The sequence below is a fragment of the Hemiscyllium ocellatum genome, chromosome 10 (assembly GCF_020745735.1).
Source record: "Hemiscyllium ocellatum isolate sHemOce1 chromosome 10, sHemOce1.pat.X.cur, whole genome shotgun sequence".
In the NCBI taxonomy this organism is placed as follows: Eukaryota; Metazoa; Chordata; class Chondrichthyes; order Orectolobiformes; family Hemiscylliidae; genus Hemiscyllium; species Hemiscyllium ocellatum.
The window spans coordinates 91841755-91850220 of record NC_083410.1 but is presented as its reverse complement, the minus strand read 5'-3'; the positions used below and the strand labels follow the sequence as shown (position 1 = coordinate 91850220).

Here is an 8466-nt window from a genome sequence, read left to right as displayed (position 1 = left end):
AAGTAGGCCCTGAACCTGGGCATCCTGGCTCAGAGGTAGGGACACTACCACTGTACCACAACAGCTCTGCAGTTTCTTTATGAGGAACACAGTCAGATTGGTTCCAATCTGATTTCCACTTATCTGGTATTAACCAGTGAATTCCAAGTACAGCAAACATTGTTTTAACTGTCTGTCTCAATAGAAAGGCGAAATTATATACCTCAAATACTGTAAAATCTATCTGTTATTCTGTCCAATTATTATACTTTTTAAATTTGTTTACCTCAACGTAAATATACTAACTGTTCAATCAAATGGCCACACGAAATATTACAGGTAATTCAATTTCGATGTCAATTTCTCCTCAAATACGGTGTTGGGGAGAATCTGCTATCGGGGTACCTACATTGGGGCTAGGGAGGGGAGCACCATTATTAAAGCAGACACTGTCAGATACCAGCTAAAACACAGCCACGTAAAGTAAACCCAGCCACTGCAGGACTGTCTGCCTGGGGCCACATTCCTGGGGGATTAGAACATGTCCGTCAGTTTCAGATCATCCTGTTACACTCTCATTGTTAATAAAGGAAACCGGTAACTATCGGATAGTGTAAATCGCACCGATACTACACTTGATTTGATAAAGTACTTGCTAATGCCTCCGCTGACATCAAACTCATTCGGGTCCTATGTTAAATGATAATATCTGTATATTCAACTATGGAGAACTATTGTGAACGCCCAGACAGCCAGACGCATGGCAATGAGGAAACCCTTCCAAACAATAAACTTTAATTTACAAGATCGGAAACTGCCGAACCCAGGATGTCTACCCATTGTTCGGCACAGCAGGAGTTGGACAGGTATCTTGGGGCAGCCAATAGAGACACTAATCCATTCACAGACAGGTGAACCGACCAATGAAAGAGCCGAACAAGGGGAACCTGACCGGGAACTCGAGGAAGCGCGAAGTATAACTGCACCAGATCCGAAGGAAGAGACAGAACGCCTTCTCCAACGAATTGCATGCTTTTGAATTCGTTGTACAGTTTGCCAGTCTTGATTCTGTAATAAACGGTGTTTTTGCTCCAAACTCTAGCCGGTTTGATCTCTCCTTCCAACGAACACGTGGAGACGAGACCATACGGTTTCCGTCTCAACAGATGGTGAGCCTGACCGTGGGAAGGGAAAGAGACGACCGCAAGTTGGCCACGTTGGTGGACCGGAGGGCAGACAAACTTTCGGCCGAACTTTTAAAAGGTGAGGAAGCGCCTGTTAAAGCAAAGACTTCCAGTAGGTAAATTTTTCAGTTAGTCAGTCTTTGTCTGCTCCCTGATCCTCACCAACACAAACAGTACTTTTAAATCAGTTTGGCAGCAACGTTGCAGAATCCATGCTGGTAAGCTATTTTCTCACTTCTCCACTAATACCTGCCTGTTTTCGCGGTACTGAAGTGACTAATTGATCCATGGCTAGCCTTAAGTTAATGCAGTTTTTGAATTGAGTTAATACGTGAATTTTGGATCCTAGACGCAGTTATTGAGTTGAGTTATTACGTGAATTTTGGATCCTGGATGAAGTTTTTGAGTTGAGTTAATACGTGAATTTTGGATCCTGGACGAGTTTTTTGAGTTGAGTTAATGCGTGGATTTCGGATCCTGGACGCAGTTTTTGAGTTGAGTTAATACGTGAATTTTGGATCCTGGATGAAGTTTTTGAGTTGAGTTAATACGTGAATTTTGGATCCTGAACGCAGTTTTTGAGTTGAGTTAAAGTGTGTTCTTCCCGGAGGTCACAAGTGGTTCCGGCAGCCCAATTTTCAGAGGTGACAAAGTGCTCTGACGGCCAATTTTCGAAGGTAACAAGGTGCCCTGATGGACTGTCTTCAGAGGTAACGAAGGCTCTGACACGCGAGACGTCCAGTACTGCAGTAATTTTCTTCTGAATGGGGGATTTTGTCGGGCCCGACGCGCTAGTGGGGAAAAAACCCTGGGTCTGAGTTAAGGTACAGCGTGGCTTACGGAGCCTGGACGCTTTTTGAAATTAATTAATACAGCGCTGACCGCACTTGACTGATTGGATCCTTTCTCTTTTTAATAAGCACTTTAACTCTGACAACTATCGATAGACACACTCGCTGCTAGCATCCTAAGGGGACAGAAGTAGGCGGGAACGGGGATACAGAGTCACCGATGGTATGAGTGGGATGAGCTGGGTGCAGACAAGCAGTGTGCGAGGGGCCGGTCCAGTGTGAGAGAGAGAGCGAGTGCTGTGAATTTAACGGACGTTGAGAACGGCAGGGAAGCAGATACGGGATAGATTACAAGAGGTACGGATCGGGATAAGAAACTTACTTTCAGGATTGGGATTGCTGACTCGCGACGGCAGCGGAGGTGCGAGTAGCAGCAGACCTGTACCAGCAGCCTGTGTGAAAAAGAGAGAGAGCGTGGACAGTGGCTCAGCGAGCAGGAGCTGTTTTACAGCTATTCGACTGTGTAAGTTTGTTCCTTGGATTTTACGATTCGGGACTGTTTTAAATGTGGTTTTCTACAATCTTACAATAACTTCTTTTAAGGTTGATAACTTCTGCCCTCCCATAAGTAAAGGCTGCCTTACTATCGAATCTAACTTATCTCTTATCCTTACGTAACAGCAATATATTGAGGACATTTCAAGTTTCATTTTTGACAGTAGCTTGTGGTAAGAACGGCACAGAAATAGGGACGGGGTGAAACAGTGTAGGAGAAAGGAAGAGGGACAGAGGGAAAGATAGGTATAGGGAGTGACGGGAAAGGCATAATGGAGAATGCAGATTTTGGATCGGAGAGATTGCGCCGTCCCAGAACGGTACGTTCCGAGGTGCCCTGTTGGCGACTCAGTCTTGGCGGCACTGTGACCCTAACAGGTCACCTACTATTGCACAACGTAACCCTCAGAGCTGAACATCCCAGGGTGGCCTGGGGGGGGCTCTCGCCTTCCCCCGACAGGGCAGGCCGTGATCGCTCCGACATGCCTGCCCGCGGTCAACCAACACGGCCGCCCACAGGGACACCAAGGGGGGAAAGGGGAGGTCAATTAGCCGGGCGTTGTTGGAAGTGTAGAGAAATCGGGCATTTTGCTTACAGCTGCGATAAGGAGGGAGGGAAATCGTGCTGGATTTGCAAGGAAACAGGGCATTTTGCCCGCGACTGCGTCAAGGAGATGGGAGTTCAATGCAGGGATTGTAATGGCATCGGACATTTTGTCTGTAACTGCTCAGAGACTGGGGGGCACGGGATCGGACCAGACACCCGACTGGTCGAACGAAACGAGGTAAACCCTGCAATTGCTGGGCTTGCACTGGGCAGCAAGAAACAGCATGTTGGGCAAAGAGGAACGGGGATACGGTGAACCAAGGAGCAGCATTGGTTACAGGTTTTGAGCAACAGGGGCTGTACCGACAGTCTCCACAGTCAGGATGCTGCTATTGTGAAAGGCTAAGGGATTTCAGTCGGGAATGCCCTGATAAATGAAGGGAGAGCCGTTCCGGTTGTGATGTTGGAATTATATCACCGGGTGGGAAGTTGTTTATTAATTATTAGGTTAATATGAATCATGCTTCTAATTACATCTTTTTCGACAGGTTGTAATCTACTTTTTACTACAAAACAGCAAGTAACAACATGTTTTCGTACATGCCGATTTGGTCCGGGATTATAGAAGCCGGTTTTAGGCTACGATTTTACTGAAATTGTGTGAGTGAATGGATAAGAGTAGTTAGACAAGTATATTGTTGAACCACGTTTCTGGATAGTCCTTTTTCATCTTTGCATGGAAGCAGTATAAAGGGGACAGCTGAAGTTTACTTTTAACAGCAGCTTGCAGTAAGAGCGGCAGAGAGAGAGAGGGGAACAGACAGACACGCAGGCTCTGTTTTTTGTTCAACATGGCTAGATTTGCGAGCTGCAGACAGCATCAGGAACGGGGGGCCTGCCGGGGAGGTGTCTTCGGAGGGGAAACGAGTGCTAAGGGACTTGCTCCTCTGCCCTGCTTGAGTAGAACCGGGTTTTGTTGCGGCTTGATCTGTTTTCCCTTGCCACCTAACTTGCTGAGAAATTCTAGTGCTTTGATTTTACTTTAATAGGCTTCATTTGCAATTAATCCGGGAATAGTGCGAAGGCAGTTACAAACTCCACACTGTTAAAATAATCACTGAAAATCTCAAAAGAAAATGTGCACATCTTAAAAGCTGTAACTGGGATTCAGTGTTCGAAGATTTCACGGCCATCGGGTGGAGAGAATCTCAGTGGCCAGCTGAGAGTGACTTTTGTTTTCCAGGGATGAATGTCTGTTATGAGGGCTACTGGCCAGCTTCAAGACCCCACTCCTTTGAGACAAGCAGGAATTTTTTTCCCTTTTTTTTACCCCATCCCAGGCTGTGGTACTCATTTCACAGTACACGTTGTCTCAGCCATCATATTCCACTAATTCTGCTACCAAATAAAACATCTGCACTCTCTCAAAATTGTTACGACAGCTTTAGATTCGCTTCCCTGCAGGTAACTCTTGTCAGTTTCAAAAGTGGCTGCTATTTACTCAGCTGTCTGTCTGTCTGCCTGTAAGTCGTGAAATTGCTATGGTTTCGGATCATTAACCTTCAAGTGGCTTAATGTTTACACAGCCGGCAGCTGTGTTTGCATTTCTCAAGCAGGTGCGAATTCTTGTGGTTTATAATGGTTTTTCGTCATTGGCCGAACTGCGGTGTGTGTGTGTTTCTATTGGACGAGGGACTCCCATTCAGCATTGGAGGGTTCTGATTGGTTAGGGATTCCCATTGACATTGCTGCACGGAGGCGACACGGAAAAGTCTGGTAGGATGGAAAAGAAGGAAGTTTACGTGTTCATACCCCGCATGGCAGCGCCGGAGGTGATCTGAGGTCACCCTTTCGGGGATAACCTGTCCTGAGAAGGGGGAAATGTTGTAGAGGCAGCAGGAGGGGTTCTTCTTTTTATTTTTACAGATGGATCAACTACTCTGGTGGCTAATAGCGTGGATACGCCTGGGAACGGTTAGAGGGACTCTTCGAAACATGAAGGGGCATGTGGTGTATGGGTGCTCCGGTTGCCAAGCACCCACGGTACCAACTACCCAGAGGACACCTACAGCGTCTGGACAGGTTGTATATTCTCATAAGGGATGGTGTCCGGGGTGGTTGGGGTCAAACCCTACCAGATACTCCCGTCACCCAAATTTAAATTACGGGGAAGCCTCCATCACATTCAATAATATCAAACTCTTTACTGTTCGGGTTAGGGTGACAGAGGAAGATGGTGTGCCATGAACGCATGGTCAATTCCTTTTAAAGACATAATGAGAGTTCTCTTGCACGAAAGGACGAGCGCACTCTTACTGGATGCACTCGACGTTCCAGATGAGCACAGACCTCACATCCAGAAGTACTGACTGGAGAATTTGAGGACTGCCTCCCATCCGCTCCGGCCTCCCAGACTTACCGCCCCCACAGACCCCTATCACGTCTCCTTATATTATGGTATTCAACACAATACTTTTTTTCCCCATAGTGGTCAGATGGTTCCTCACTGTCCCCACCAAAATGTCACCCTGGGGATAGGGGGACTCCTTTTCACTGCATTCCTAAAGCCCTATCTCACTGGTTTAAAGGTGATGAGGTATCATTACTTTTCAACCGGACCCCTATACGTTGAGCTCCACCAGGTGACACCGCTGCCACCAACTCCGACAACACGACAGCCTGCGTGTGACCTCCTACAAACAGACAGGGACATATCCAATACATGCTGTAATGTGACTTCCGTTCGTGAGCCATGATACCGGGTTTCTTGCTTGCGGCTGGTTGCGATAAGGGCGGGCGAGTGGGGACCTCCCAATTCTTTTCTTCATTGCTATAGTACCGCCGTTGCATGAGCTCGGGGTTCGGGCGTAGTAGAGGCTATCTCTCCGGTGCGTGTCGGCTCCCTCAATGGCTTTCTTTCGAATTCGTCTGATCCTGTTGTACTCATGACTAACTTTTCATCTTCATGTACGCTAAATGAAGCCTGGTTGTCCAAAGAGCCCCCACTTATTTATTTTGCCCGTTTAAATTGGGGATATATGAATTGATCCTTCCATAACAGCGGGTGGGTGAGATGTACTGTGCGCCCTGGCAATCGAAACACTGCTGTTCTCGCAAGCGGCCCTTGCGGACTGTCCAATATTCCTGACTGGCCTCAGCCACTCTCGGAGGCCACTGACCATGCTACTGAGCTGCCCACGCCTGTCCTTGGGGTGGTGAAACGGATGTCGGCGTCGATTACTCAATGCAGCACGACTGGTTAGCCAATGACGGGTAAGATCCCTCGGGCGAGGAACAACCTAAGACAGGCACAGTCGCGCATTGACATCGGAACGCGTGGCCTCCGTTCGTCTCCATTTGATGAGATTTCTGCCTGCTTGCATCCGTGTCGGACGGTTGGACAGCACTGCTGCTCTCTGGAGCATACTGATCTACGGGACCACCGAGGCACACTACAGTTTCACACTGGGTTTCACATCTCTAGCGGGTACCTAGCTGCTGGTACCAGGCTGTTCGTACTCCCTTTCCAAACTTACAACACCTACTTACATTTGCCGGCTCTTTGGACTACAGACTTCCGTTTACTAAATGGCTTACTCATTCTACCGCACTCGCGTACATTTCGCCAGCTCTGAATGACTTATTGCAATGCTTGTCTAATGCTGTGCTTTTCGTTATTTCTGCAGACACTGCCTCAATTACTTCAACTATTAGTTTAGCTTAGCATGCAGCTGTGACCATCTATTGCTTAATTGTGTAGCGGCGCGTTTTCAGGGCACCCTTCATCCCCACATGACTGTCTCCTTAGAACCAGTGAGTCTGGTCGATGCAACACCGGACACTGGTCGCCTCGTGGGGTTGCGTTCCTTACGGGATAAGGGGGTGTGGCCTCTTTCGAGGCCAAGGGAGGGAATGTTGGGGAGAATCTGCTATCGGGGTACCTACATTGGGGCTAGGGAGGGGAGCACCATTATTAAAGCAGGCATTGTCAGATACCAGCTAAAACACAGCCATGTAAAGTAAACCCAGCCACTGCAGGACTGCCTGCCTGGGGCCACATTCCTGGGGATTAGAACATGTCCGTCAGTTTCAGATCATCCTATTACACTCTCATTGTTAATAAAGGAAACCGGTAACTATCGGATAGTGTAAATCGCACCGATACCACACTTGATTGATAAAGTACTTGCTAATGCCTCCGCTGACATCAAACTCATTCGGGTCCTATGTTAAATGATAATATCTGTATATTCAACTATGGAGAACTATTGTGAACGCCCAGACAGCCAGACGCATAGCAATGAGGAAACCCTTCCAACAATAAACTTTTAATTTACAAGATCGGAAACTGCCGAACCCAGGATGTCTACCCATTGTTCGGCACAGCAGGAGTGGGACAGGTATCTCGGGGCAGCCAATAGAGACACTAATCCCTTCACAGACAGGTGAACCGACCAATGAAAGAGCCGAACAAGGGGAACCTGACCGGGAACTCGAGGAAGGGCGAAGTATAACTGTACCAGATCCGAAGGGAGAGACAGAACGCCTTCTCCAATGAATTTGCATGCTTTTGAATTCGTTGTATAGTGTACCAGTTTTGATTCTGTAATAAACGGTGTTTTTGCTCCAAACTCTAGCCGGTTTGATCTCTCCTTCCAACGAACACGTGGAGACGAGACCATACGGTTTCCATCTCAACATTAGCCTGTCAGTCACTGATTATTATTCCTACGCTGTTACCTTCCTCTGTTATCTCATATTTTCCATTTTGATTTACCACATCCCCTCTCATATGACCATTTCCATAATGATGTAATTTAAAAAGCTGCCTTCCATCCTGGTCAGACCAACTAAGATGTAGAGTGCATACAGTGTGGAGCATTATGGGGAGGACAGAAATATAGGAAATGTGCATTCAGTTAGAGGAGGACAAATAGATAAGGATCAAACTGAAAGAGGTCTGGTACACAAGGCTTAATGCTAACTATCACAAAAGGATCCAGAGCAACACACAAAACAGCCATTACAATATCGATCCACCATAAACATCAATAGAATATAAGTATAAGGGATGATTGATCAAACTGTCATGACCCTTTTAAATCAGACCACACCTGAAATAGCTCCACAGAGGCCGGTAATCCTTCACCAAGTCACCCTTTATTCACACATGGAGAGTCCTTGACACTGATCCAGCTCCCTCAGAGCCAGCTCTCAGAGTCAGCAGAATGTCTGACCCCCCTGTTCTTGTCTGTCAGACAGGGTTCCCGGATTGGACCAGATAGACAGCCCCAATCAGGGAACTCATATTCTCTGTGTCGAACTGACTGCCCTCGTTACAATCACTACACCCTCCCCTCTGAGTCCGAAGACATAGGCCAGTTCTATTTTTTGTGGGTCCTCCTAAGGG

At 47.2% G+C, this 8466-nt stretch overlaps 1 long non-coding RNA gene across 1 annotated transcript; it reads left to right on the top strand.

Moving 5' to 3' along the window:
* The first annotated feature begins 1700 nt into the window (after positions 1 to 1700).
* LOC132819850 (uncharacterized) lies at positions 1701 to 7687 on the top strand. The gene is made up of 2 exons (XR_009645128.1): positions 1701 to 2829; positions 3605 to 7687. It is a non-coding gene; the product is annotated as an uncharacterized LOC132819850 (long non-coding RNA).
* The last annotated feature ends 779 nt before the right edge of the window (positions 7688 to 8466 follow it).